The sequence below is a fragment of the Pinus tabuliformis genome, chromosome 7, assembly GCF_031772625.1.
Source record: "Pinus tabuliformis cultivar Carrire ecotype Pingquan chromosome 7, CPIR1, whole genome shotgun sequence".
In the NCBI taxonomy this organism is placed as follows: domain Eukaryota; kingdom Viridiplantae; phylum Streptophyta; class Pinopsida; order Pinales; family Pinaceae; genus Pinus; species Pinus tabuliformis.
The window spans coordinates 1,631,222,034-1,631,249,605 of NC_142293.1; positions in this window are offsets into that span (position 1 = coordinate 1,631,222,034).

The following is a 27,572-nucleotide window of genomic DNA, read 5'->3' on the forward strand; positions in this document are numbered from 1 at the left end:
AACTAAGGTATGGTAATGGTTCACACATAGGATAAAAGTAAGATCCATAATACCTTTACACAAGAGAAAAAACTAAGGTTTGTAACAACTTTATAGGGGCCAAAACTGAGGTCTGTAATAAACCTTCCATAGGGCCAAGATATGTGATCTATCTTGGCCTTAGGGCTAAGCACAAAGGTCCAAAAAAAGAGGTATATGTCAAACCTTAGAAGAGTATAACCGCCACAGAAAATTATAAACTCTACTCGAATCAAACCACATAAAAATTATAATAAAAATCCAAGACAAATTCACCTTCATCTAGCCTCCTTGAACAACTCCTAGTAAACAAGTTGTGAAGTCCAACTTCTTACTTCAGATCAAAAGTATTTCTTGCTTATTTTACTGAGTTTGATGCCTAAATAGAGGAGGCTTCATGCTAATATATAGTGGTTTGACCCTATTGTGCACGGTAATGTCTCTTTGGGTTCTCATGCAGGCCAACTTATGTAGGCTTGAACAAAAATGGTTCTTCAACTTGTAAAATCATCTTCTTTACAACTAATTGGAGTTATAAGGCAAGTAAATGTTCATTGGAAAGGGCTTGATTACCTCTACAATCCTATGACAATTTCATCGTTAGTTGAAGTCCCTTTGACATCAATAACAATTCATTTCTCCAACATAACACTCCATAAGTCACATTGATTGACTTTGGAGAAAGCTACTATTAATATTGGAGAGAAAGAGAAGCAAGGTATGATGTTCACTACAATAGTTCCAATTAAAGATTTGAATGGTATATGATTTCAACCACCCTTTTCATATGATCGATATGACAATAAGAGCAGTAGAAGAAAATAGTTTGAGATTGATCACAATGAAGACTATTTGTAATTGACTACATTCTTATTGTTCACATTTTCTACCATTCAACATTGTTACATTTTCATTTTTCATTAAAAATATCAATATATTAATGGTCTCTATCATTTCAACAAAATGAGGAAACTAAGAAAATTTAAAATTAAAATGATCAGATTAATCTTAGACATATCTAGGGTTTCGGAAGGTATCTTTACAAATCCAGTAGGAGAACCCTCTCAAGGGTCCAATGAAGATGTATCCTCATAGAATAATTGAAAGAAGATGAAATGTATAGAGGTAAAGGAACATGATAGAGTATTGATTCTGGGTGACATTCTTCGGTTTGATGATGTCATGGACACAGATGATAGGGTATTGTTCAGAGGGGTTCAAGGGAGGAACTACACATCTTCGAGGTTTAGGAAATGGGCTCAAGAGGTATGGATTCAAGATTTAGATGTGATGTCTAAAGTAACCACCATGTCTTGGGGATGGTTTTCCTTCAAATTTTGCAAACCGGAACAGGTGAGTTGGACCCTATCCAGGTATTGGAATATTCAGATGGCTCCCATACATTTCAAGCCATGAATTCCTTTGTTCGACCTAGTGCAAGAGCAATTGGGGTAAGGTCCAATTTGGGTCAGGTTTTTAGGGTTATCCCTTCATTTGTGGTCTGAAGACATATTTCGATGCATTGGGGATGATTTGGGTCGCTTCCTGGACTATGAAAAAGGGTATATGGAGACCGGTAAAAGGGATTACGCCATAATATTGGTACATCTGGATACAAGAAAGGGCATGGTTGCTAGTTTGGAAATGCATTATAAGGGGCTAGTACATCTGCAAAAATTGGACTACAAAGGCATCCCTTTCCATTTCCGCAGATGTCACAAAGTTGGTCATGTATATAAATATTACCCTCTTCTATAGAAAAACAATAATGAGGCTAGAGCAGGGGAAGCAGACCCATAGGAAGGCATGGCGACAGGAGGATACATTCGTCCTCCTCCTATACAGAATCAGGGAACGTTAGTGCGTGAGACAACATTCAAGCATCCCACGATGGAAAGGAAGACTATCCAAGAGACCAACAACAGATTGTGAGTGTGACATGACACAACAATGGTCTCTTGTATGGAGGGTACTTCTCCATCCCCCTCTCCACACATTACTCTCTCTTCTTCTTGCTTACCTTATTCTTCATCCTTTATCCTTGGGTCTTGTTGTAGCGGTTGCAACATCCTCCAAAATTTTGGCCTGTATCTAATTTTGGAGCCTTCCTTGGGATTTTCCTTGATGTTTGCAAGCACTCGGGCTCATCCTGTGAGCTCGTAGCGAGACTTTGTACCCTCCTTGCTTGACCATTCAACGGGAATCTTTTTTGCAGGTTAGTCACAATGTCATACTTGCATCCATGTTCTAGCCACACAGAAGGTCACACTTCATGTGCAAAATTTGTATTCGCTATGTAAACATCTGTCGCAATCACACACGAAGTTGTATGCACTATCGCGTAAGCGTTATCGTGGTCATTCAACGATCTATTGATGAGCCCCAGAAATGGGTAATTATATGGGGTCATTTTGCCTCTTATGTCGACTTAATCCACCATTCTCATTAGTTTGTTGCAATTTTTTGAATATATTTATGCTAATAGAGTGAATTGGGTTAATCACTTTGCCATGTAGTCTAATGTGTGTTTTATGCAGATTTTTTGGACAATTTTGGACAAAGACAAGGAATTTATGAGCAAATGGCAGCCAAACTCGAGGAAAATAGGGAAGAGGACTTGTAGTGGGGGTGTCTTCTTCATTAATGACCCCTTTCCTTGAATCCTCCATTAGCAACTCGGAGCACAAAGCCCCACATTGATGATTCCAAGGGGTAGCCGAGCAAGTCAAGTAGGACTATTGTTTATCTTCAGTTCTAGGAAGCTGAGTTCCTTGATTTTAGGAGGACTGTTGGAAGTCCCCATTTGTATAAATAAGGGGGGCTTATAGCCTCAGTAGGTTAGCAAGTTATTAGTAGATTTTCACACTTTTGTGTAGCATTGTGTTCAGCTCATTTTCGAGTTCTTTTTTAGAACAGTTTATGTAATGTAACTGTTATTTTTGATAATGAAGATGAAACATTTTTTGAGCCAGCACTGATCTATTCAAAGGGCTAAAGCTCTTGGGTTAGGGCCCAAACCAAGCTACCCAACACCTCCTACTGTGTACTTATATGCTTTTGTTTCAATTCATGAGTTAATTTATGTTGCATAGATTCATTTTACTTTGTTAGATTAGGTTGCTTTTGATGGTTAGTATAGTTGTTTTTGTTTCAAGTTGCTTAAGTAAGTTTTTGTAGTGATAGAAAAAGATCCAAAAAGGCCAACAGCAGGTCTTGATCTCCTTTCTCCCTTCTTGGGACTATGATTTGAGGTCAAGGCACTACTGTTGCCACCAAAAACACAGTTTTTGCTCTTCCATGCAACTGCTAGTGTGATACTTTGATTTGGAAAAGTTGATATTGGTTTAGATTCAATTGCTTAGATCATTTCCTATTCTTTTACCATAGTTCTCTTGCATGCTTTTCTATTCATAAGGTACTGTTTAGCATTTTCTGTTTGTAGGTCAAAAATCAAGTCAAGCTAGACAAAATTTTGTTTTTAGTTCTTTCTTTGGTCAGTTTTGATAAGTAAATGTGCAGATCTCTTGTAGCACATCCCAGCTCACCATCCCTACATAAAACATCCAGCACTAGCTCATTTCTCATAGATTCCCCAGCTCATTCGCAACATTTTGCCAATCTGCCCTAATTTCTGCGTTTTTTCCATAAAGCTGCTTTCTTGACATTTGAACAAATCCAACCATCACGTTCGTCCCTGATCTTCCTTGACAAGTTCTAGACATCTCAACACATTCATCTAGCCTTCAATTCCCCTTTCCCATCATTTTTCCACCTTCAAAACTCAAAAAATAGCTTTCGGCCTCCTCCTGTAGATCCCCTGCAGCCCCCTGCAGAACTTCCTGTGAGTGATTTTTCCAAGTCCGATCACTATGGAAGTCTTCAGAAGGGTACTAGGGGCTTCTTAGGACCTCTCCACACCTTCCTCTACCTCTACAACAACCAACTCCATCTTCCTTTGCCACCAAACCTCTACACAATCACAACCAGATAAATCACAAGCATAATCATTCCACATAAAAACACTCAAAAGCACAAAAAGATGTTTTCTTCTCATTTCCTTTCAGAAGTAGCTTGAATAAATGCAATTTACCTTTTCAATAATCAATGGAATTCATTTCTTCAGTTTTTATCTCTTTTCTTGCAAAAGTAGGGTTAATGGGTAAATTAGGGTTTGTTAGGGTTTGTGTTACATTTTAGTTTTCATTCTCTTTCTGCAAGTAGAATAGCCCCTGTAGAGTTAGTTTCCTTTCATCACAGTTAAAAGCTTCTTCTGAGAACTCATAGAAGTTGGTTCAAGCTCCTAGAAAACTTGCGCCAGCTGACCAAGTGAAAGCCTGCAATAAGAGCTAGTACTTGTGCATACAGCACCATCGCTTCCAAGTTTGTTACGAACTACCACGTTGCTAAAAGTAAAGTAGGAAGCCCCAGGAGTTCAAGCATTATTTCTGCAATACTGGTGCTCACCAATTTTTGGTGCCGTTGCTGGGGAAGCGTCAGAGTATTTTGTGATTACTGCTTTTCTTCTATTTTCTACTGCAACATTCTGCTAAGTAGTTTATTTCAGAAAAAGTAGAGTAGTTGTTTCATTTCAATTCTGCAAAAGGCATTTCCTGCTTTCATTTCAATTCTGCAATTTCATTTCAGCAAGCGTAGATTAGGCATTTCCTGCTTTCATTTCAATTCTGCAATTTCCATTCTAGCAAAGTAGATTAGTCATTTCCTACTTTCATTTCAATTCTGCAATTTCCATTCCAGCAAAGTAGATTAGTCATCTCCTACTTTCATTTCAATTCTGCAATCTCCATTTCAGCAAGATTCATTTCAGTTAGTTGCAACTTGTTGTTCAATCCATTTTAGTTTTGCAGGTACAAGCAAAAAAAAAATCATCACCCAAAAAGAGATTTCCTTTCATGCCTCGTAGGAACAGAGACAATTCAGAAAAATTCCTACCCAACACCCCCACCACATCACTAAGTCACCCTTCTCTCTTATTTGGTGGCAATGATCTGAAAGAACTTATAAGTGAACCTCTAGAGATATACGAAGATCCTATAACAGAAGAAGAGCAAGAAACCATTCCTCCTGAGACCATGGCTGAAAACAGAAACGTTAGAGGAAATGGGGAAAGAATAGAAGGTGCCTTTCCTATCCAGGAGACCAATGGGGACACTAAAATGAAAAACATAAGTCCTTCATCCTTACCTCACTTCCATGAATTGACTACTGAAGATCCCGATACCTTCTTGTTTGAATTTTTTGTCCTCTATTGAACCTATGACTATGCAGAAGATGAGCAAAAGTAGAAATTGTTTCCTTCTACCCTCAAGGATGCAGCATTGCCCTGGTTCATGGGGTTACCTGGAAACAGCATCACCACCTGGGCTCAGATGCAGCAAGCCTTTAACAACAAATACCGAGACTACTGTAGATCAAAGGATACCAAGGAAGAAATCTTCCGAATGACCATGGGAAGTGATGAGTCCTTAGAAGACTATGAAGAGAGGTTTCAGCTCAGTTATTAAAGGGTTAGGTGCACACTTGACCCCGAATCTCTGAAGTTGGTCCTGCTTAGAGGAGTCCCTAAAGACCTTCTAGATACCCTCCATTTGTTGGCTGGGGGAGACATCTACCAACTACCTTATGATGACATAAAGACTGTGTTTAGAAACCATTCTAGGTCAGCCAGAAAGAGAGGTAGGGGGAGTCAACCTTTAGCTAGTACATCCTCATTCAGTTCATCCCTTATAAGCGAACTTGAGAATCGGCTGGAAGATTTCAAGAGCGAGATGAGGTAATCTCTTGCCATGCAAATGGATACCTTGCATATCAAAAGGAAACAAGAGGAAGCCAAGAGGGCTTTGGCCATCTTTTGTCCTAGGTGCACTAGAAAGCATCCTAGGAACAAATGTCCATTGAACTCTATAGAAGTGTGTTCAGTCTGTGAAGAATACCATTCTACGAATCAGTGCCCTTCCTTGCCCAGACTTAAAGTTGCATATCAGGGGGCCGAAGGAGCCACTGAACCACTCTATTTCATGAACCAAAGGAGGCCACATGGACCCAGACCTTACCAGCAGGGAATGCAAGGGACATCCCAGACCTATTACAACCCAAATCAAGCCACTTCCATGCCTTCTTAGGGTCCCCCTGCTCATCCTTCCTGGTCCACACCCCTTCCTTGGTCGTATCCATCTCAATACCATGCTCCACTAGTTTCTCATTCATTTCACTCTTATGCTCAGCCACAGCCTCAATGGAATGCACCACATCAGGGGTGGAGGCCCCAGTACAACTCTCCTCCCACTCTTTTGCCTCCACCACCTATTCAACCACAACCATTACCTCCTGCTCCACCAAGGCAACCTCAAATACCTGCTCAACCGAACCTGAACCCCAATAACAGACAGGCCCAACAGGTATATAGTGGAGAAACATCATGCCCGACCTATGCTGTGGAGATTTAGGAGATTAACCTACGATCTAGAAAGGTTCTCCCAGATAGCCAACCTCCCCCTAAGGAGGATGAGGAATAAAAATAGGAAAGTGAACCAAAAGCCATTCCACCCTTTCCTGAGAGATTAACTGGAACCACACAACCGACCCCAGAAGAAACTGAACTTCTGGGAGAATTAAAACAGTTATGTGTAAAGATACCACTTCTCCAAGCCATAAAGGATGTGCCTATATATAACAAAATGATCAAGGAGAAGTGCTTCAGGCACCCAGGCAAGCGCAGGAGAGATGCTCCAACCATCAATGTCATAGGACAACTGTCTGACCTGATGTTGGGGCAGGTGATCTGTCTGAAATATCTAGACCCTGGAAGTCCTGTAGTCAATGTCCACATCAATGGCACCGTAATCCCCCATACCCTGATTGATCTAGGGGCTGCCATTAATGTGATGACCAAGGACACTATGCTCAAGCTCAACCTTCATGGCTCCCTGAGAAAGACCACAATAGTACTGCAGTTATCAGACCGCTCCACCGTGACCCCTGAGGGGATTGTGGAAGATGTAATGGTCTCCATCGATTCTTGGGAGTACCCTACTGATTTCCTAGTTCTCCAGCCAAAGGCAAAGCTCACTAGGTATCCTCTCATCCTAGGAAGACCTTGGTTGGCTACTGCAGATGCCTACATCAGTTGTCGAGCTGGGAACATGACAATCAAGAATGGGCATATGTCCAAGCAGCTAGTCATATATCCTCCTGCCCAACCTTTGTTAAAACATGATTTACCTCTCTACTTGGAGGAGGAATATGAGGATGAAGTTTATTCCGCACCATTGTGTACAGTAGAAGCTACCATGGGGGGCCCAAAAACCGAGGATGATCTTATTGAAAACTTGATTTAGAATCCACCCCCCAGTGTGTTGCCATTAGAAGAGCTGGTGGAAGAAACCCAAGCCAATCCCTCAGTTGATCTCTGTGTGGCTAATCTGACATCTCTCCGAGTTAAGAATGTGGAATTTGGCCCAGAAAGAATCTTGAAGATCAACTCATTCCTATCCACCTCTCAAGAGAAAGAACTGTGTAGCTTATTGAAAAACCACTTGGATGCTTTTGCTTGGAGCTATAAGGAGATGAAGGGAGTTCACCCTTTAGTCTGTACCCATCACATTTACATTAAAGAATATTGTAAACCAATCAGGCAGCCTTAAAGGAGGATGCATCCAGCCCTAAAGGACATTGTCAAAGAAGAACTACAAAAGTTGCTGGATGCAGGATTCATCTACCCCATCTCTGACAGTGAATGGGTCTCTCCTTTGGTGCTAGTGCCAAAGAAAAACAGGAAGTGGAGAATCTGTGTCGATTATCAGGAACTAAACAAGGCCACCAAGAAGGACCATTTCCCCTTGCCTTTCATAGATCAAGTGTTAGATGGCCTAGCAGGGAAGAAGTTCTTATCCTTCCTAGATGGGTTTAGCGGGTATAACCAGATCCAAATCAGTCCAGAAGACCAAGATAAGACCACTTTCACTTGTCCTTGGGGTACTTTTGCATACCGGGTCCTTCCTTTGGATTGTGCAATGCTCACGCCACTTTCCAGAGAGCAGTAATGAGTATATTTGTTGAACTGGTTCATGATTCAGTGGAAATATATATGGATGACTTTAACCCTAACTTCCAGGAAGCTTTGACTAACGTGGGAAAAGTTTTAGCCAAGTGCATTGAAATGAACCTATCCTTTAGTCCTGAAAAATGCGAATTCCTGATGACTAAAGGGACCGTGCTAGGTCATACAATTTCTCATCAAGGATTACAGGTGGATCCCAACAAAATTTCCATCGTCCAAAGGGTCCCACCTCCTCAAAAGGTAAGAGATGTTCGGAGTTTCCTAGGCTTAGCAGGGTATTATAGAAGATTCATTAAGGATTTTAGTAAGCTAGCCTCTCCATTGTTTAGTATTTTGGGGAAGGATGCTGAGTTCATATGGACTGACAACTATCAAGAGGCTCTAGATACCTTGAAAAGTAAACTAGTGACTGCCCCAATTTTGAGAGGTCCAAACTGGGCCCCACCTTTCCACATTCATACATATGCCTCGAACAAAGCAATAGGAGTAGCCTTAGGGCAAGTTGATGAGAAGCTACCTTATGCCATATATTTTGTAAGTAAAAACTTGTCCAAGGCAGAATTAAACTACACTGTAACCGAAAAAGAGCTCCTAGCTGTAGTCCATTCCCTAAATAAGTTCAGACACTACATCAGCAGCTATCAAACATTCGTACACACTGATCATGCTACAATTAGGTATTTAATGAACAAACCAGACATAAATGCTTGTATTATTAGATGGTTACTTTTATTGTAGCAATTTGATCTAACCATTGTTGATAAGTCGGGTAAGGAAAATGTTGTTGCTAATTTTCTATCTAGACTAGATCTGCCTGCAGGTGAAGAAGGAATGGTGGATGATCAATTGCCAGATGAACACCTATTTGATATCTCAGTACTCTCTCCATGGTTTTCTAATATAGAAAATTACTTGGTTTCAGCACAGTTTCCGCCACATCTATCCTCAAAAGAGAAAATCAAGATCTTGAGGAAAAGTGCTCCATTCACCTAGATTGGGGGCGATCTTTTCAAACTTGGCCCAAATCAGATTTTGAGGCAATGTGTCAGGGAGGAGGAAGTTTTTGACATTCTCCTACCCTGTCATGATGGGTCCTACGGGGGCCATTTTGCAGCAAAGAGAACTGCCTTCAAAATTCTGCAAGCAGGCTACTATTGGCCCACTCTTCATCAAGATGTCAGGAGATATATCAGCCAGTGTGACCAATGTCAAAGGATGTGGAAACCTACTCCAAAGGATGAGATGCCCCTGCAACCTCAAGTGACTTTCAAGCCATTTGAGAAGTGGGGCATGGACTTTGTGGGTCCCATCAACCCTCCTTCAAAATAGAAATCTTACATCATTGTGTGCACTGATTATCTGACAAAATGGGCAGAAACAAAGGCGATTAAGGCAGCAACAGAAGAAAAAGTAGCTAAGTTTTTTAGAGAAAATATCTTCTACAACTTTGGCTATCCAAGAGAATTAGTCACAGATCAAGGGAGTCAGTTTACATCCAATCTGATTGAAGACCTGCTCACACACCACAAAATTAAGCACAAAACTTCCACCCCTTATCATCCGCAAGCGAATGGACAGGTGGAAGTCACTAACAGAGCTTTGGAAGGAATTTTGACCAAGGTAGTGAGCAGCAGCAGGAAGGATTGGGCAGATCGATTGGTTGAGGCCACCTGGGCCTATAACACCACTTGGAAAACCACCACAAGGTTCACACCCTATGAGCTGGTCTATGGGAAGAAGGCTTTGTTGTTAATAGAATTTGAATATAATACCTTAAGGATGGCAGCTCAGCGGGACCTAGATCTCACCGTGCACAAAAGGAAAGGTTACTTCAACTAAATGGATTGGATGAACAGAGATTGCAGGCCCTTATCCACTTAGAGGTGGTCCAACTTCAAAGGAAAATATGGCATGACAAACACCTCAAAGAAAAACAATTCCAGGAAGGGGATTGGGCGTTGCTGTATGATTCAAGATATAAAGATTTCAAGGGAAAACTGAGGGACAAGATGGTTGGGACCGTACACAGTAAAAAAATTGTAATGACAATGGTTCAGTTCTGATCCGGACCATCGATGAAGAAGCCATCCCCATGCTCATCAATGAGCATCGGTTGAAGATCTACGGGACCAGCAGGAATTCATTGAAAATCTGAGTAAAACAGTGTTGGTAGTGGAGCAGGTCTCTGCCTCCACTCCACCCACACTCTAAACACAACAAAATAAAAATAAAATATCCCTGGGTGAAAACCTCCTGGAGGTGCCCAGGGCAGGCAGTGAGGGTGAAAACCTCCTGGAGGCGCTCCAATTGTCTCAAAAAAAAAAGAGAAAAAAATGAAAAAAACAGAGAAAAAAACAGAAAAAACTAACTTCTTGTGAATGCATTGCAAATTGCAGGAGGGTCACAGAAGAAAAAAAGGACATGGTCAAGCTGAATACACCCCTGATAGATAATTTCTCCATCACCATTGTCTTTTCTTAGGCCCTGGTCTCACTTGTTCTGGAAATTTTTCATCCTACAGGAAGCTCTGTGCATTCTATAGGAGGCTCCTATAGAAACCATAGAGAGCTCGAAATCAAGTTTAGAAAAGAATCAGAGGGCTAGAAATTTGTCCAGAAGACCTGTGGACCTCCCTACCACCATTCATCCTCCTAACTCTCCATTCCATCCCTGCAACACTACATTTCCACTCGCTTCTTTCTTCCTTGCACAGTAAACACAAAAATTTTGTTTCTTTTTTTTTATTAAAAAAATTAAAAATTAAAAAAATGATGAAGAATAAAAAAATAACATCCTTAACTTGTTTCTTACCTGGTGCATACCAGTTGCTTTTCCTTTTCCCTTAGAACCTTCCTCAGCTATCTTCCAGTCCCTGCTCAAACCTCAGTTAGAAATTTTAGAGGGAGAAGCAGTGACAGGAAATCCCGCAGGATTTCTGTAACAGTTGATCCCTTTAAAAAAAAAGCTCCAGAGGCAGGGTCAGTGCAGCCACAGGTGTATACAGTGCGCAAGGAGTCGTTCCTGATTAAGAAAATCACTAGCATGAGATAGCCTAGTCACCAGTTCAGAAGCCATGAGCGGCCAACAACAGCAGCAATCTAATAACAAAGTGCCAAAGTCTGAACATGCAAAGCACAGTAGCGACTAACAGGTAAGTGGCTAAACTCGTTCCTATGTTGCATGAATATGATTCAGAAGTTTCATGAACCATTGATATGGTCGTGATTAAACGAAATCGGTGGCTAGCTAACTAGCCACCCTCATCCAATTCGAACACGCCTCGTCCAATTCAAACAACGTTTAGTGGATGCAATTGGCACGTGTGTTCAATCAACTTGGGAAGAAAACTCAAAACAAGTAGTGGTGGCGGAAGATAACGAGAATGATGGAAGTGATTGCTGGCAGGCGGCATGAAGTATCATAATGGCACTACAGTAGGGACCAATTGTCCAAATGGGGATAACGTACCCTTCTTGCCACCTCACCTCGTCACCGCGAGTAATGCCATAAGCTTAAGTACACTGCAGTCGAAGCCTCCACCACCTTTGTTTTCAAATGCATCGATGAGTTATCGGCTGCAACAACTTACCTACCACCTTCAGAACCTCGAAACAGTCACTCTCTGCCAGTTTTGAAACCCTTCCACTTATCGAGCTCTACAGGAGCATTATCGCACTCTACAGGAGCGGAAACACAGTCTACAGGAGCCTTTCTACAGGAAGGCCAGTGAACAGCTCTGCAGAGGGAAAATTTGAGATTTTATGCCAAATTCGAGCTCAAAAGAAGGTAGGCTCAGACAACCCACTCTGCATGTTAATTATCTACAAAAGGTGGTGGATTTGAAACAAAGTACTGAGGTGAAAAATAAAGGGAAAGTGAAAACAGAAGTCTGCCTGTGTTTTTCTGAAATATATACAGTCTCTCCATTTTACTCTCTGCACTAAAAGTCTGTCTCTTTCTTCCCTGTATTCTCTTGTATGAAGAAGTGATGCAACCATAGGAAATTAAGCCTATAAAGCACTGAATTTGCATTGGGTGGTCTGTCAAAGAAAAACACTGTCTTGCTCTCTGTGTTGTTTTTTAAAGAAAAACTATTGATTTCCTCCAACAGCTTGAGAAGTAAAGTAAGGTTGACAACAGAGTTTGAAGGGCGGGAAAATTATAATTTATTTTTGTTAAAAAGAAGAAACATGAAAAACTCTCTCTGGTTCCAGAAAAAAAATCTCAATTGTTCCTCTGTTTTCGGGTTTGAAAATTTGTTGCCTTCCTCCTCACCTGAGAATTTCCAGCAGTCACTAAACATCATGAAAAGGGGTTTTATGAGAAAGGAGCCTCTAAATTCCACCAAATTGCATGAACACCCAGAAGTGGTAGCCCTCTTTACCAGGGAAAATTGGATGCCTTTCTTTGAGAAATTTCATGGGTATGATGAGGAAATTACAGAGGAATTTTTATTGTCTTTAAGACCCCATTCAAAAACGCATGCTACAGTCAGTTTCAGGGGTCTAACCATAGAACTTACACCTAAATTCATCAGAAGAATTACAGGCCTTCCACTTGGGCTCCCTTGGAGCAAAGAAGAAAAACCACTAGGACAGGTTGCTAAAAAGACCTTTTTCCAACCTGATGAACATCTTGTGGAGGATAAGAATGGGATCAGAAGGACAAGTATACCTTATCCATGGAGTGAGGTCAGCTACCAAATCATGAAATATATCTCCTATGAAGGAATATGCAGTATAGTCTATGGTTATCATTTCAGATTGTTGCATGAACTAAGATATCGAATGGACCTACCTGCATCTAGAAAACTCAATCTTCCATATTTTCTCCTCCAATCCTTGATAGAGTGTGGCACAAAATTGAATGCAAGGGTTCCAGACCAACTGGCTAACCATGGGCTCATTAAATTACTGGTGGAGGATGCCCTACACACATACACAATCCCTATAGCCTAGGAGATTTTTAGGAACATGACTAAAGAAGATGACATAAAAACTCTAACTGATGACCTTAGTCCATCTAACAATGAAGAGGAGAAGCAGAAAGAGGAACTTGAGAAGGAAATCCATGAGGAAACACAGAATATTCAATTAGAAGAAGAAAAAGAAGAAAAACAGAGAGGAGAGGAGAAACAAGACACAACCACAGTTGAACCTAAAGCAGAGAAGAAAACAACATCAAAAGCAGAAAAAAGGAAAACCACAGCAGAGAAAAGGAAGAGGACAAGAACTGAAAAGAAGAAGCCCAAGACAGCTCAAAAAAAGACTGCCACAGGAAAGGCAGAAACTCAGCAAGTAGAGGAGAAAACAACACCAGAGACAACAGAAACAAAATCAAAAACAACAGACACAAGCAAAACTGCAGAGGAAGAAGAAGAAAAACAACAAGAAGAAGTGTCTCCTGAGACACTAGCAAGAGAAGCAGCAGTTGTTCTTGCTGCACTTAGCACTCCAGCTAAGAAAAAAGGGAAAAGAAAAAGACAACCATCTATGTATTTCAAAGCTCGGAGGAGCACCAGAATCAAGATGGGCAAGCCTCAGCCACCTTCGAAAGAACCCATCATCATTGAGGATGCACCTACTGTAACAAAGGAGGAATCTCCCTCCAAAATCTCCATCACTTACGAGAGAGGAAGCCCTAAGACCTCTACTTGGAAGGAAAGGATCAAATTAATGGACTCTAAAGCAGTCCTACAAGAGGCACAAACCTCTCTACAGGAGACATTAGCAAAGCTCAAAGAAACTAAAAAACTGGAAAAGAAGGCAGAAGAACAGTCCCAAGAGGAAGATAAGGCAAAAGAGATACCAGAGCCTGGACCTCAGCCTAACTTAGGCTCCTACTACAACCTTCTGGAAGGTGGGAAGATCATCCCACAAAAGTTTGCAGTGCCTCTTTTCTTCGAGCTGGAAAAGGAAAGAGTCAGGACCCACACATGGATGCAGATTGCAAAATCCAAAGGGGTCGAAGACATAGGGCACATGGAAAACAAGTTGAGAGAGATGAGCAGAGAATTGAGCATGGTAAGGCATACAGAGAGCATCAGAAGAGCTCAATTGCAGGAAGAAAATGAATTGTTGAAAAAGCAGCTACAAGAAAGGGAACCTCAAGGAGGAAATGAGCTGTCAATCTTGAAAGGACAGCAACAGAAAGAGGGACCCCAAGCAGATAGTGAGGCAGCAGAGAGACAACAACAAGAAGAAGAACCCCAGACCGACAGTGAGACATTGATGAAACAGCAACAAGAAAAAGAATCCCAGGCAAAAACTGAAGTGTTGATTTTGAAAAGGCAGCTACAGGAAAAGGAAGCCCAGTTAGCCTACATGGCCAGCTGGGAAATGGAAGCATTACAGTGCAGGAAACCAGCCAAATCATATGCACTGTACCTCAAAGATCAGTGGCTCCAATTTCATATTAAAACACTGGCCCAGAGGGGCACAATACCATTTCAAGATTATGGCCAATTTATGCATTTATGTGATCACAGTTCAGCTGAGGATAAAGCAAAGCTAGCAGAATTTTACCTACACAACATGGCACTTACTGACATGAATTTATGGGATCCAAATGTTGCATTGGGAGACTTGCAGCTCATGGCTATGGCATCTTGGATGAGCCATGAAGAAAAGAGAGCAGTGGAAATTCAAAAAATGATGGCAAAAGAGCTGAGTGAGCCCCTGATGATTAGAGTAGAACCAGCAGAACCCTTGGCTCTCATCTATGCCCACCAACACCTTGCAGCTAATCCTCAAGTTCTCCCTGACTATGTTGACAAGCAAGCACAGGCTATTGCTCATTTCAAGGATATGGAGAGATTGTTTGGCGATGACTATATTCATGCCTACATGAGAAGGTGGAATACATTGCCACACAGCCTAAGGATCAGGGAGTATCACTCCCCAAACAGGATGAGGGAAGCCATGAGGAGAGTGCCCCTGTATAAGCACTCAATGCAAAATTTGAAAGCCAACTAGATTGGTCTTAAATTCAGTCCTCCACTGCTACTAGGACTATTGGAAGGAGTTAAGGAGGAGGAAGAATAGAAACAATGGGAAGAAGTGGATAGGAAAGCATGTTTCCATGATAGAGAGGAAGACATCACATCAGAGGCTTGGGATGTCAGGGAATCTGTCAGAGCCATTAAAGATGAAGAATTAGATTAGTTTCTCAGAGGATGAGCAACCCATTTAGCAGGGGGTGATGATGAGCCCTAGAAATGGGTAATTATATGGGCTCATTCTGCCTCTTATGTCGACTTAATCCACCGTGCTCATTAATTTGTTGCATGTTTTTGAATATATTTATGCTAATAGAGTGAATTGGGTTAGTCACTTTGCCATGTAGTCTAATGTGTGTTTTATGCAGATTTTTTGGACAATTTTGGACAAAGACAAGGAATTTATGAGCAAATGGCAGCCAAACTCAAGGAAAACAGGGAAGAGGAATTGTAGGGGGGTGTCTCCTTCATTAATGACCCCTTTCCTTGAATCCTCCATCAACAACTCAGAGCACAAAGGCCCACATTGATGATTCCAAGGGGCAGCCGAGCAAGTCAAGTAGGACTGTTGTTTATCTTCAGTTCTAGGAAGCCGAGTTCCTTGATTTTAGGAGGACTGTTGGAAGTCCCCATTTGTATAAATAAGGGGGCTTAGAGCCTCAGTATTTTAGCCAATTATTAGTAGATTTTCACACTTTTGTGCAGCATTGTGTTCAACTCATTTTCGAGTTCTTTTTTAGAACAGTTTATGTAATGTAACTGTTATTTTTTATAATGAAGATGAAACAGTTTTTGAGCCAACACTGATCTCTTTCAGAGGGCTGAAGCTCTTGGGTTAGGGCCCAACCCAAGTTTCCCAGCACCTCCTACTGTGTACTTATATGTTTTTGTTTCAATTCATGAGTTAATTTATGTTGCATAGATTCATTTTACTTTGTTAGATTAGGTTGCTTTTGATGGTTAGTATAGTTGTTTTTGTTTCAAGTTGCTTGATCTCCTTTCTCCCTTCCTGGGACTATGATTTGAGGTCAAGGCACTACTGCTGCCACCAGAAACACGGTTTTTGATCTTCCATGCAACTGCTAATGTAATACTTTGATTTGGAAAAGTTGATATTGGTTCAGATTCAATTGCTTAGATCATTTCATGTTCTTTTACCATAGTTCTCTCACATGCTTTTCTGTTCATAAGGTATTGTTCAGCATTTTCTGTTTGTAGGTCAGAAATTAGGTCAAGCTAGACAAAATTTTGTTTTTAGTTCTTTCTTTGGTTAGTTTGATAAGTAAATGTGTAGATCTCTTACAAGACATCCTAGCTCACCATCCCTCCATAAAACAGCCAGCACCAGCTCACTTCTCATAGATTCCCCAGCTCATTCGCAACATTTTGCCAATCTGCCCTAATTTCTGCGTTTTTTTCCATAAAGCTGCTTTCTTGACATTTGAACAAATCCAACCATCACGTTCGTCCCTGATCTTCCTTGACAAGTTCTAGACACCTCAACACCTTCATCTAGCCTTCAGTTCCCCTTTCCCATCATTTTTCCACCTTCAAAACTCCAAAAATAGCTTTCGGCCTCCTCCTATAGATCCTCCTGTAGATCCCCTGCAGCCTCCTATAGAACTTCCCGTGAGGGATTTCTCGAAGTCCGATCGCCATGGAAATCTTTAGAAGGGTACTAGGGGCTTCTTAGGACCTCTCCACACCTTCCTCTACCTTTGCAACAACCAACTCCATCTTCCTTTGCCATCATAACCAGATAAATCACAAGCATAATCATTCCACATAAAAACACTCAAAAGCACAAAAAGATGTTTTCTTCTCATTTCTTTTCAGAAGTAGCTTGAATAAATGAAATTTACCTTTTCAATAGTCAATGGAATTCATTTCTTCAGTTTTTATCTCTTTTCTTGCAAAAGTAGGGTTAATGGGTAAATTAGGGTTTACATTACATTTCAGTTTTCATTCTCTTTCTGCAAGTAGAATAGCCCCTGTAGAGTTAGTTTCCTTTAATCACAGTTAAAAGCTTCTTCTGAGAACTCATAGAAGTTTGCTTAAGCTCCTAGCGAACTTGCGCCAGCTAACCAAGTGATAGCCTACAATAAGAGCTAGTACTTGTGCATACAGCACTGTCGCTTCCAAGTTTGTTACGAACTACCTGGTTGATAAAAGTAAAGTAGGAAGCCCCAGGAGTTGCAGAATTATTGCTGCAATATTGGTGCTCACCATCTATCATAAGTGTCGTGCTTGTCGCTCGCACCGTCAGTCAGTCACGTGGAGTATATGTTGTCTTGATGGTTTGAGGCATCTTGTCAATGAGTCATGTTGAGTGTGTCTTCGCAAGGTCGCACATGCACAAGTTCACTCGCTCACACACTTAGTCATTTTGTTGAATTTTTGACGACCAAATCACCCTCCAACATCCAGACCTCCACCCTAGAATCAACTTCACTGACTATCACCCAGAACAATGCATAAGTGTCCAACAAGCCATTTCAATTTGCGCTGCCTGCAAGCACAACAACCAAGCCTCTTGCTGGTTGACCAGAGAGTTTGACTAGGCAGTGACCCCAGGACTCACTCCCCTCAAAAATTGTGCAAAATATGCCAAGCATGCCTGCTCCGCTGACTGAAGAAACTACACAGACGGGCTGGACAGACATCCAATGCCCGTCACTGTCTCCCTCAAAAAATTGCGTATTTTTCTAGCCAAGCACCCTGTCAGTTGGCTTGCTTCTCACCTAGAAAACTATGCAGATTTCATGAGCAGTCCCTCAGCTACCCAACATCCCGCTCAGCTCAAAAAATGCGTAGAGGCTTTCACCAGGCCAACCTCTCAGCAATTGTGCAATTTTTGTTACCATCACTCTTGCAACCCGCTGCCAACTCCCTGAAAAAATGCGCACTTTTTCCTGGCAAGCCTTCTACAGCCCGCTACCAACTCCCTGGAGGAATTACACAGTTTTTGTTGCCAAGCCCTCTGCTACCTACACCGCTTCCCTCAAAAAATTGTGCAGATCAGCCCACCATCTGAGCCAGATCTCGTGGATAGTTACTACTAATCCATCTCTTCCATATCAATTTCCCAGTGACTTCTATGCAATTTCCACCAACAGTGCCCGGAGCCCGCATCCCACCTTGAAACCTACCTTGCACAATTTCATAACCTTGTCCTCTCTCTCGGTCACCTGCATCCAAAAGCAAGTGACAATGCATCATGGTAGGCTAGGAGGTTTATGAATTTTATGTCGTCTCATCATGAGTGATTGCAGATATAGGTACATGGATGAGACATAACGCGACAACAAATGGGATAAACAAGGAGAGCACATGCAAGGAAATTTGTTCACGAATAGACGAACTGATGATGCATGCAAGGAGATTATTTCATGAATGGATGAACATGTGAAGCATGCCAAAGCACAATCAAAGAAGAAACGTGCATATGCGACATCAAGCGAACACCAAGACCATCGAAGACTTCGCACACATTGTCATGCGAAGGTGAAGGTACTATACACCAAGACTCTGCACACCATCACTGCAGCTCGACATGCACACCAGAACTGCAGCTCAACATGCACACTAGCACTGCAGCTCGACATGCACACCAACATCAGCATGAACATACCATCACTGTCATGTCGATTCGTGTCATGAGCCATGTCAGCCACATCACTATTGTGGGCCATACTATTGTAAATCAATGTAATGTAATGTGGAAGTCCAAGAGACCCACATGTCATATGAAGAGTCATGTAAAGCTGAAGAGTCAAATAAGCAAAATAGTCATGAGGGAAGCTAAACAATCACAAGGTCCAGTTTTACCCTTGGCTATAAATACCCCCTCATTTGTACATGCAAAGGACTTTTCACCTTGGCTCCTCCCACATAGCCTTCAGAGTCTGTAGTCTTTTCTTTGAGGAGAGATAAGTGGATCCAACACCCATTTTATGGGGTTAGTGTTGTATGGTGTACCGATGTGTCTTGGACCTTTCTCTTAATTCAAAAGCTTGATAACAAGCACATGTATTGTAATTGTTTGTAAGACTAATCTTGGAACACTTGTAATGCATGTTGCTTTAACCTATGTTAAAACATTTGAACTCTTTCAGTTGTTCTAATGCATATGTTTATGAAAATGTGTTGTATAAGTTGTTAACAATGTCCTGCCCGTGTGGGATGCCTCACCGAACATTAGACATAACCTTTCCCATGAACTTGTTATAATGACCATCGCACTTGCGTGGACTACTTCGTTGAGTGTTGTACATGTTATTCCTTCTTATATGTGTGACTACTGCATCTGTGTGGACTGCTCTGCCGGAAGTTGTGCATGTCATGTCATGTTGTATGTCTCCGACAGAGTTGGGACTCTTCCCATTTGAGTAGAGACTCACTTCCACCCTCTCTCTCTGCGGTGAAAAAAACCTGACACAAGTAACACTATCACTCACCAGGCACGTGAACCTCGAAGACAAAGAATACCACTCTCATGTTATGATAAGAAAGAGCTAACTGACAAACATTTAAGATAATGGTAACAGGGCCATCATATCAGATGGGACTCCTACACCAAACAATGTGAGGTCTAGTTAGGACTCATGCCGAGGAAATCCCCCGAATGTTGGCGAGTCTAGCACTGTCAACATTTTTGGTGCTAGGAGGGTTTCTAGTTGTTTATGGTTGAATTTCCTCTCACACCCACTCATCAATCATTTGGTCAAGACGGTAACTCGCACTCCCTCTCACCTACATGCGACTCTGAAGTTGGTTACTCCTCACCTCCATACATGAATGTGAAATTTCATATCAGCACCTCTGCTCCGTCCGTCCCATCACCCGTCAATTCGTGAAAGCAGTCGAACTGATCCCAAGAATACAACATCTTCCTTATGCATCTAGAAAGCCAAAAACCACTCCCATAGGGGTTGTTGTGACATCGGTGGGAGAAGCAATTCTTGCCACACTTGAAGGTCTGGCAGAAGCTATTGAGAACATAGAGGAACCTTCAGTCTTCCAACAAGTAGAACGAGACACCCTCGTTATCTTGGGCTCAGATTTCGGTAGAGGAGGCGGAGGCGAACACGAGCCAATAGACTCATAGCCGGAATGTCAGATTTTGAAGAAGAAGAGGAGGACGAAGAAGAAGAAGAAGACATGGTTGACCAAAATATGGAATGGATGAATTTGGGACCATTGGCTCTCCCGAGTGCTTTGCACAGGATGTCGAAGCGGTCGAAGAGAATGCTTACAAAGTTTGACCCTGACAGCACAGTGTTGGCAGAAGATCACTTGGAAAACTTCTACCTACAACTACAGACACTTGAGGTACGGTATGACAATGTTGCATATAGACTATTCCTATGTACCTTGGATGGTCACGCAGTAGTACGGTATCACAACCTTCCTATCAACTCCATCCATAATTGGGGTACATTCAAACGTATGTTTTTGGAAAAAAATTATGATGACAAAACCCCAGCCATGTTACTCAAATAATTGGAAAGCCTGAAGATGGAGGGGAAATAAAAGGTAAAATATTTCAACCATATGTTTCTATGCATATTGAATAAGTTTCCAGTGGACATGAAACCTCATGACTCCATCACTGTCGATTACCACACGTCCGCACGGCCAACCAACATTGCACAGTTCGTCAAACGAGTTTTGAAACCAACACTATTAGAAAACTTTGAAGAGCAATCATTATTGAAAAGGAATTGCATGCGATTTTAGTCATCAAGGATGAAGAACCAACAAAAGACTCCAGAAATGTGAAAAAGAATCCCCAGGCTGCGACAAGCAAGGGTAAGGACAAGGAAACAAGTGATATTGAAACCCAGACAAAGATAAGAGAGCATGTCATCAGGCATCAATCACTTCCCAACTAAAACTACGAAGAGCTCCAGCTTAGTGTTCCAGCTGAACATTGCGCTAACAACGAATTTTGTCCATTTCATGAAGATGAGCACCTAGAAGAGTCTCGCTCAGACTGGAAACAAGTTGCAAGCTCAGTATGCGATCACATGCCATACATGATGAGCAGTGCGCAGGGATAGTCAGGAGACACGAATGGTGATGAATATGTTGCACCTGATGAGGCATCAAGCACTGGGTAGGTGGTGAACATGTATCAGTGCTCGCAAGCAGCACATAATAAAAACACCAAGAAGTAACCCCAAAAGCAAAATGGTCGTTACAATCTCAGAAGTCAAGGGGCTCCCCCTAAACTTGGGGAGATGCAACAAAGTCTTGAACTGTTGAGGAAGGATGATCCACCAGCCGTCCAAAAGCAGAAAACACAAAGCAAACCTGGGAAGACAGCGGCGGACAAGAACACGTACATGAGCAACAAATTGTAGAACACTCCGTCGGACAACACGAACACCAGTATTACCCCAGACATCTCAGTGAGTCTACCCACTCTAGATTACAACATTATGGAATACATGAATAAAATTTGCACAAACATCAGTTTGTTCGAGTTGGCTGAGATTCAGAGTCAGCGAGACATCCTGCTACATGCACTGGGGCAAATATCTATGGACAGCACAACCTCTACGAGCAAGGGAGTAAGCAGACCTCCTGGATCACTCTCAACTATGCTAAACACACTCAAGATGGAAGAAGCAAACTCTATTTGCCCTCCATTCCTTCTTTCATTTGAAATCTTCAACTATAATGTTCACAATTGTTTTTTTTTATTCTAGCACAGCAACCAACGTCATGCCTCTCTCCATTGCCAAAAATATCAATGCGCAATGGAGAAAGACATCCGTGCAAATCGTCCAACTTTATCTAACATTCGTACCATCCATTGGTGAACTTCAGGATGTGATCATCCAACTATCTCATGACGGTCGAGTTCACCACTGCATAAACATTGTTGTTGTAGACATACCAGAATAATATGGCTTACTACTCAACAGAGACTGGTCTAGCAAGGTGAATGGATACTTTGGTACAGACTAGTCGCACATGTGGCTTCCATACAAGGGAAAAATAATCAAATCTGGGTGTTATCTGAGAGATACATGAGGCACAATGTCACTCCAATTAATGGTGAAAACAAATTTTTGGCCTTCGCAGAGCTCATGTTTGGCAACTGCCTCTTGGAAACAACATTGGGGTGTTATCCCGCATGGCTAGCTCCGACCCCACTAGACATGTAATTGGGTCTCCTTCCTTGCCAAAATGATGGAAATGAAACCTGTACAATGCATTGTAACATTAGTAGCAGTAGAAGTAGCAATAGCAATAGCAATAGTGCAAGCACATCAAACGGTTCGTGTACAGGCAAGTTGTGGACCATGTACTTCGACGAATCAAAGACATAGGATGGCTCTAGAGCCAGGTGTGTCTTGATCGACCCAAAAAATAGGAAACATTTGATTTCAAGTCACTTGGAGTTCGAGTGCATAAACAACATTGTTGAATACGAAGCACTCATGTTGGGATTGCAAAAATCCATTAGCCTCAACGTGGTCATGCTCAAAGTGGTAGGTGATTCGGAAATAGTGGTACGGCAAGTACGTAACACCATACATTGTTTATCACCTCATCTCAAAAGTTACCAACAAGAGGTATGGCGACTGATCTCTAACTTCCAAGCATTTAATATCATTGTTGTACGAAGAGCATGTTGCCAATGCTTTGGCAAACGCAACTTCTAGAATGTCATCGCTTAGGGATAGATTTACTATTGAAATTTTGTATAGACCTTCTATCTCGGATAACATAACTAATTTACGTGTGTTTGATGATGATCAACAGATACTACATTTCATGGCCAATGTTGATATCTTCAAGGATGCAGTGATTGACGAAGACGAGCACGAGCGGTCTCTGCAAGCTGGGGTTGACAACAAGAAAGGAAACCTCATCCCCAAGGGTGTGGTATCTTTGGAAAAGATTTATGACTTGCAATAACGCTTTCAGGGGCCAAGGAACAACAAAACCCACAGCTCTACCATGATGCACAAACTAATTAACTTGGGGACAGAACAAGATCCAAAGTTCGTCAATCTCGGTATGTGTTCCACACAGCAGGGGTGGCAAGCCTTTGTCTGCTTGTTTAAACAGTACCGGGATGTGTTCGCATGGACATATGATGATATGAAAACTTACAACACGCGAATAAATCTAATATATCATCCTGATCAATGAAGGGATCAAGCCATATCAGCAGAAGCTGAGGAAAGTACATCCGTCACTTGAACCCCTCATACAGAAAGAGCTCACCAAGTTGTTGGATGCACGGTTCATATATAGAGTTCGCCATTATACATGGGTTTCAAACCTTGTTCTTATACGTAAGAAGTCTAGGGAAATTCGTTTGTGTGTTGATTTTTGGAACTTGAACCATGCCTCGAACAAAAACAACTACCCCATGTTGTCTATGGAGCACATTTTGCAGACTGTATCTGGGGCACAAATGCTTTCCTTACTTAACGGGTTTTCATGATATAATCAGGTCTTGGTAGCAAGAACCTGATCGACTCAAAAGTACCTTCCGTACCAAGTGGGGTACGTTCACATACATACGAATGTCGTTTGGGCTTGTGAATGCAAGCACAACCTTTCAGCGCTCCATGGACATCAATTTTTGTGGACTCATTGGACAGAGCATGTTGGTATACCTTGATGATGTGACTATGTTTTCAAGAAAACGAGAAGACCAAATATGCCATCTGAAGAAAATTTTTGAGTGATGCCCTTAATACGAGATTTCCTTGAATCGCAAAAAGAGAATATTTGCAGTGTCTGATGGGAACCTACTTGGGCACATCGTTTCCAAAAGTGGGATCAAGTTTGATCCAAACCAAGTCCGGACTATTACACAGATCCCTCACCTAGCCAACAAGAAATCAATGCAATCCTTCTTGGGAAAGATAAACTTCCTGCGGAAGTTCATCTCGGACTATGCATAGATAGTAAAACCAATGCAAGATATGATCAAGAAGGGTGCAGTCTACAGTTGGGGCAAGAGGGAAAAGTACACATGAATCTGTATCAAGAAGGCTACTATAGAAGCACCTGCACTCTACAGCCTAGATTTCAACAAATACTTCCTGTTATACTCCTTTGCCTCCAACGACTCACTTGCTGCAGTACCTACTCAGAAGGATGAGCTGAACGACGAACGTCCCATCTCCTTCATGAGTGCAAGCATGCAGGAACCCAAACTCAACTACCCCGCCACTGACAAATAAGAATATGCAGTATACAAGGTGGTGAAACACTTTAGACCCTACTTGTTGAAGAACCATTGCATAGTTTATGTGCCTCACCCAGCAGTCCGCTCACTACTAGTACAACAAAAGTTGGGTGAACGACGCGCGAGCTAGATGACAAGCTTGCAAGAGTATGATCTTAACATCAAGCCAGTTCACACTATTAAGGGTCATGGTCTCTACAGACTCGCAGCTAAGGTAGTACACGCACAGGAGGAAGAAGTAGAGCTCGTCAGTTGGGAGCAGGAAATTAAAATGTATGATGTAATGCGAGCACCACCCACTGCAAGCGAAAACTCTTGGTATGAAGATGTGTGCTAGTACCTTGAGCATGGAACCATACCCTCTCACTTCTCCATGAGACAAAAGAGGGCACTGTGCCTTAAATCTTTATCCTATCAGTTGGTGCACGAAGTGCTTTACAGAAAGCACAGTAACAGAATCTTGCTCAGGTTCCTAGAGGCACATGAATCAGAGAAGGTTTTGCAAGATCTGCATGACAGACCAGTTGGGGGTCACTTTGTGGGAAATACCACTGCACACAAATTTATGTGAGCCAGTTTCTACTGGCCCACATTATTCAAGGATGCACATGCTTATGCATGCAAGTGCCTGGTCTGTCAATGATGCACCGACAGAACACGAAGGTCAGCGTACCCACTACACCCTATTGCAGTGACTGAACCATTCCAACAATGGGGCTTGGACATCATCGGGGAAATTTTCCCACATTCGTTGAAACAACACACTACATTTTGACATCAATTGATTACTTCACGCGGTGGACAGTAGCAGTTCCGCTCAAGCAAGTGAACAACCAGGAAGTCATCAGCTTCCTCCAATAGAACATCCTCTCACGCTTTGGCATCCTGATATCACTTGTATTTGAAAATGCAACGTACTTTTCATATTTAAAGCTTTATGATTTTGCATTGAAAAATGGTATTGTGCTGAAACATTCATCTAACTACTACCCGTAGGGAAACGGTCTCGCAGAATCCACGAACAAAAACCTTATCTGTATAATCAAAAATATCGTTTACTCTGAGCAACGTAACTAGCACTATACCCTGACATATGCCTTATGGGCTGACCACGTAACACCAAAACCCTCTTTGAATACCTCACCATACTTCTTGGTCTATGGGAAAGAAGCCATCCTACCGCCCAACATCTACTTGCCTGCGCTTTAGTTGTCTCAAGAATCCCAAGGCAAGCCTTATATGCTAGTTCAGCGTAGGATGGATACACTTCACAAACTATAGGAAGAAAGGATGAAAGAAAAAGAAAAGTTTACACTCCACCAAAACCATATCAAGAGATGGTTCAACAAGAAGTCTGCAGCGAAAGCTAACTTCGGTGTTGGTGACTTAGTCTTGAAATGGGATAAACCCCATGAAGACAAAGGAAATCATACAAAGTTCCAGTCCCTGTGAACTGGTTCATACACGGTATGCGAAGCTTGCCCCACACACATACCATCTGCAATCACTTGACGGGAGGATTGACAACCTTCCTATCAACGATCAATATATCAAACATTATTTTTCAGCAAGTCGGGGCTGCGCCCCATGCTAGTACATAGTTTGTTTACTGCTTATTGTTTTTCTTTTTCGCTTGCTTAATATTTTTGTTTCATTTTGTTTTGTTTGTTTAGTATCCTGCTATTTTTGGTTTTTTGTAAATAAGTGTTGTCCTTTAGTGAGTTCTCATTTTTGAACAAATATGTGGCTAAGATCTAAAGAGTCTTGTGACACTGCGGCACTTGGCCTATCCTACGTCTATCTTCTTTGTGCTTGGAAGTAACCTTCGGACGATGAAGCCTTGATGGAAAATAAAAGCCGTCTGCAAGGGAAGCTTGGGTCTAAAAATGAACCTATGTCCACACTGGGAAACCTCATGCCCATACTTAGCTTTCTGCTTTGTGTGTTCAAGCTCATCCAACTAGTAGAAATGGAGAAGGGGAAAATCTGAATGAACAAACCTATGTCAGAGGTATTACATGCTTCTCTGAAGGAACAACCTCTTCTTCTCTAAATAAGTCAGGATCCCTCTTTCGCCCCAAAAATAAATAAGTGCCTATGCATAGTCCTCTTAAAAAATACAAAGGTGAAAGAAGAGAAAGGCTTCCTACATAGAGAGGTGAAGCATGCAACTCCACCAGGGTACTGACCAAGCTCACTGGCAATGGAGAAATGTGTGTATTCCTGCGTGAATCCACTGGGATACTATCCAGGCCTGCTCGAAGCGGAGCAACACCGGAGATGAAAAGTTATGCTCTGAAATTTTTTAACTCACGAACCAAATTACCCTTCTCGATTTCAAAACACTGTGATCAAGCTAAAACCTATTGTTGTGTTTAACTGAGTTGGCAAAAGGTGAATTGTCTTTGTCCATGGGGTAAGTGGGGAAGCCGAAGTAACCCACATAATGATTCAATACTCCCTGAAAGACCAAGGCCCTGTGCTATAAATGGACCAAAACAGAGAATCTGGAATTCAACCAGTGCGTCGCAAAGTGTTGTAGCAGCGGCAACACCTTCCAAAATTTTGGCTTTCATCCAATTTCAGAGCCTTCCTTGGGTTTTTCCTTGATGCTTGCAAGCACTTGAGCTCATCCCATGAGCTTGTAGTGAGTCTTTTCACCCTCCTCGCTTGACCATTCAATGGACATCTTTTTGCAGGTTGGTCACAATGTCACGCTTGCATCCATGTTTTGGCCACACATAATGTCTCGCTTCATGTTCACAAGTTGTATTCAATATGTAAACATCTGTCACACTCACACACAAAGTTGTATGCACTTTTTCACACGTGTCATCGCGGTCATTCAACGATCTATCACAAGTGTCATCGTGGTCGTTTAATTATCTATCACAAGTGTCGCGCTTGTTGCTTGCACCATCGGTCAATCACGCGGAGTATATGTTGTCTTGATGCTTTGAGGTGTCTTGTCGTCGAGCCATGTTGAGTGTGTGTTTACAAGGTCGTGTATGCACAAGTTCACTCGCTCACACACTTAGTCATTTTGTTGAAGTTCTAATGATTGGATCACCCTCCAAGAGTCAGACCTCCACCCTAGAATCAACTTGACTGACTGTCACCCAGAACAGCGTAGAAGTGTCCAACAAACCATTTCAATCTGCATTTCTCGCAAGCACATCAACCAAGCCTCCTGTTGGTCAACTAGAGAGTTTGACCAGGAAGTGACCCTGGGACTCACTCCCCTCAAAAATTGCACAAAA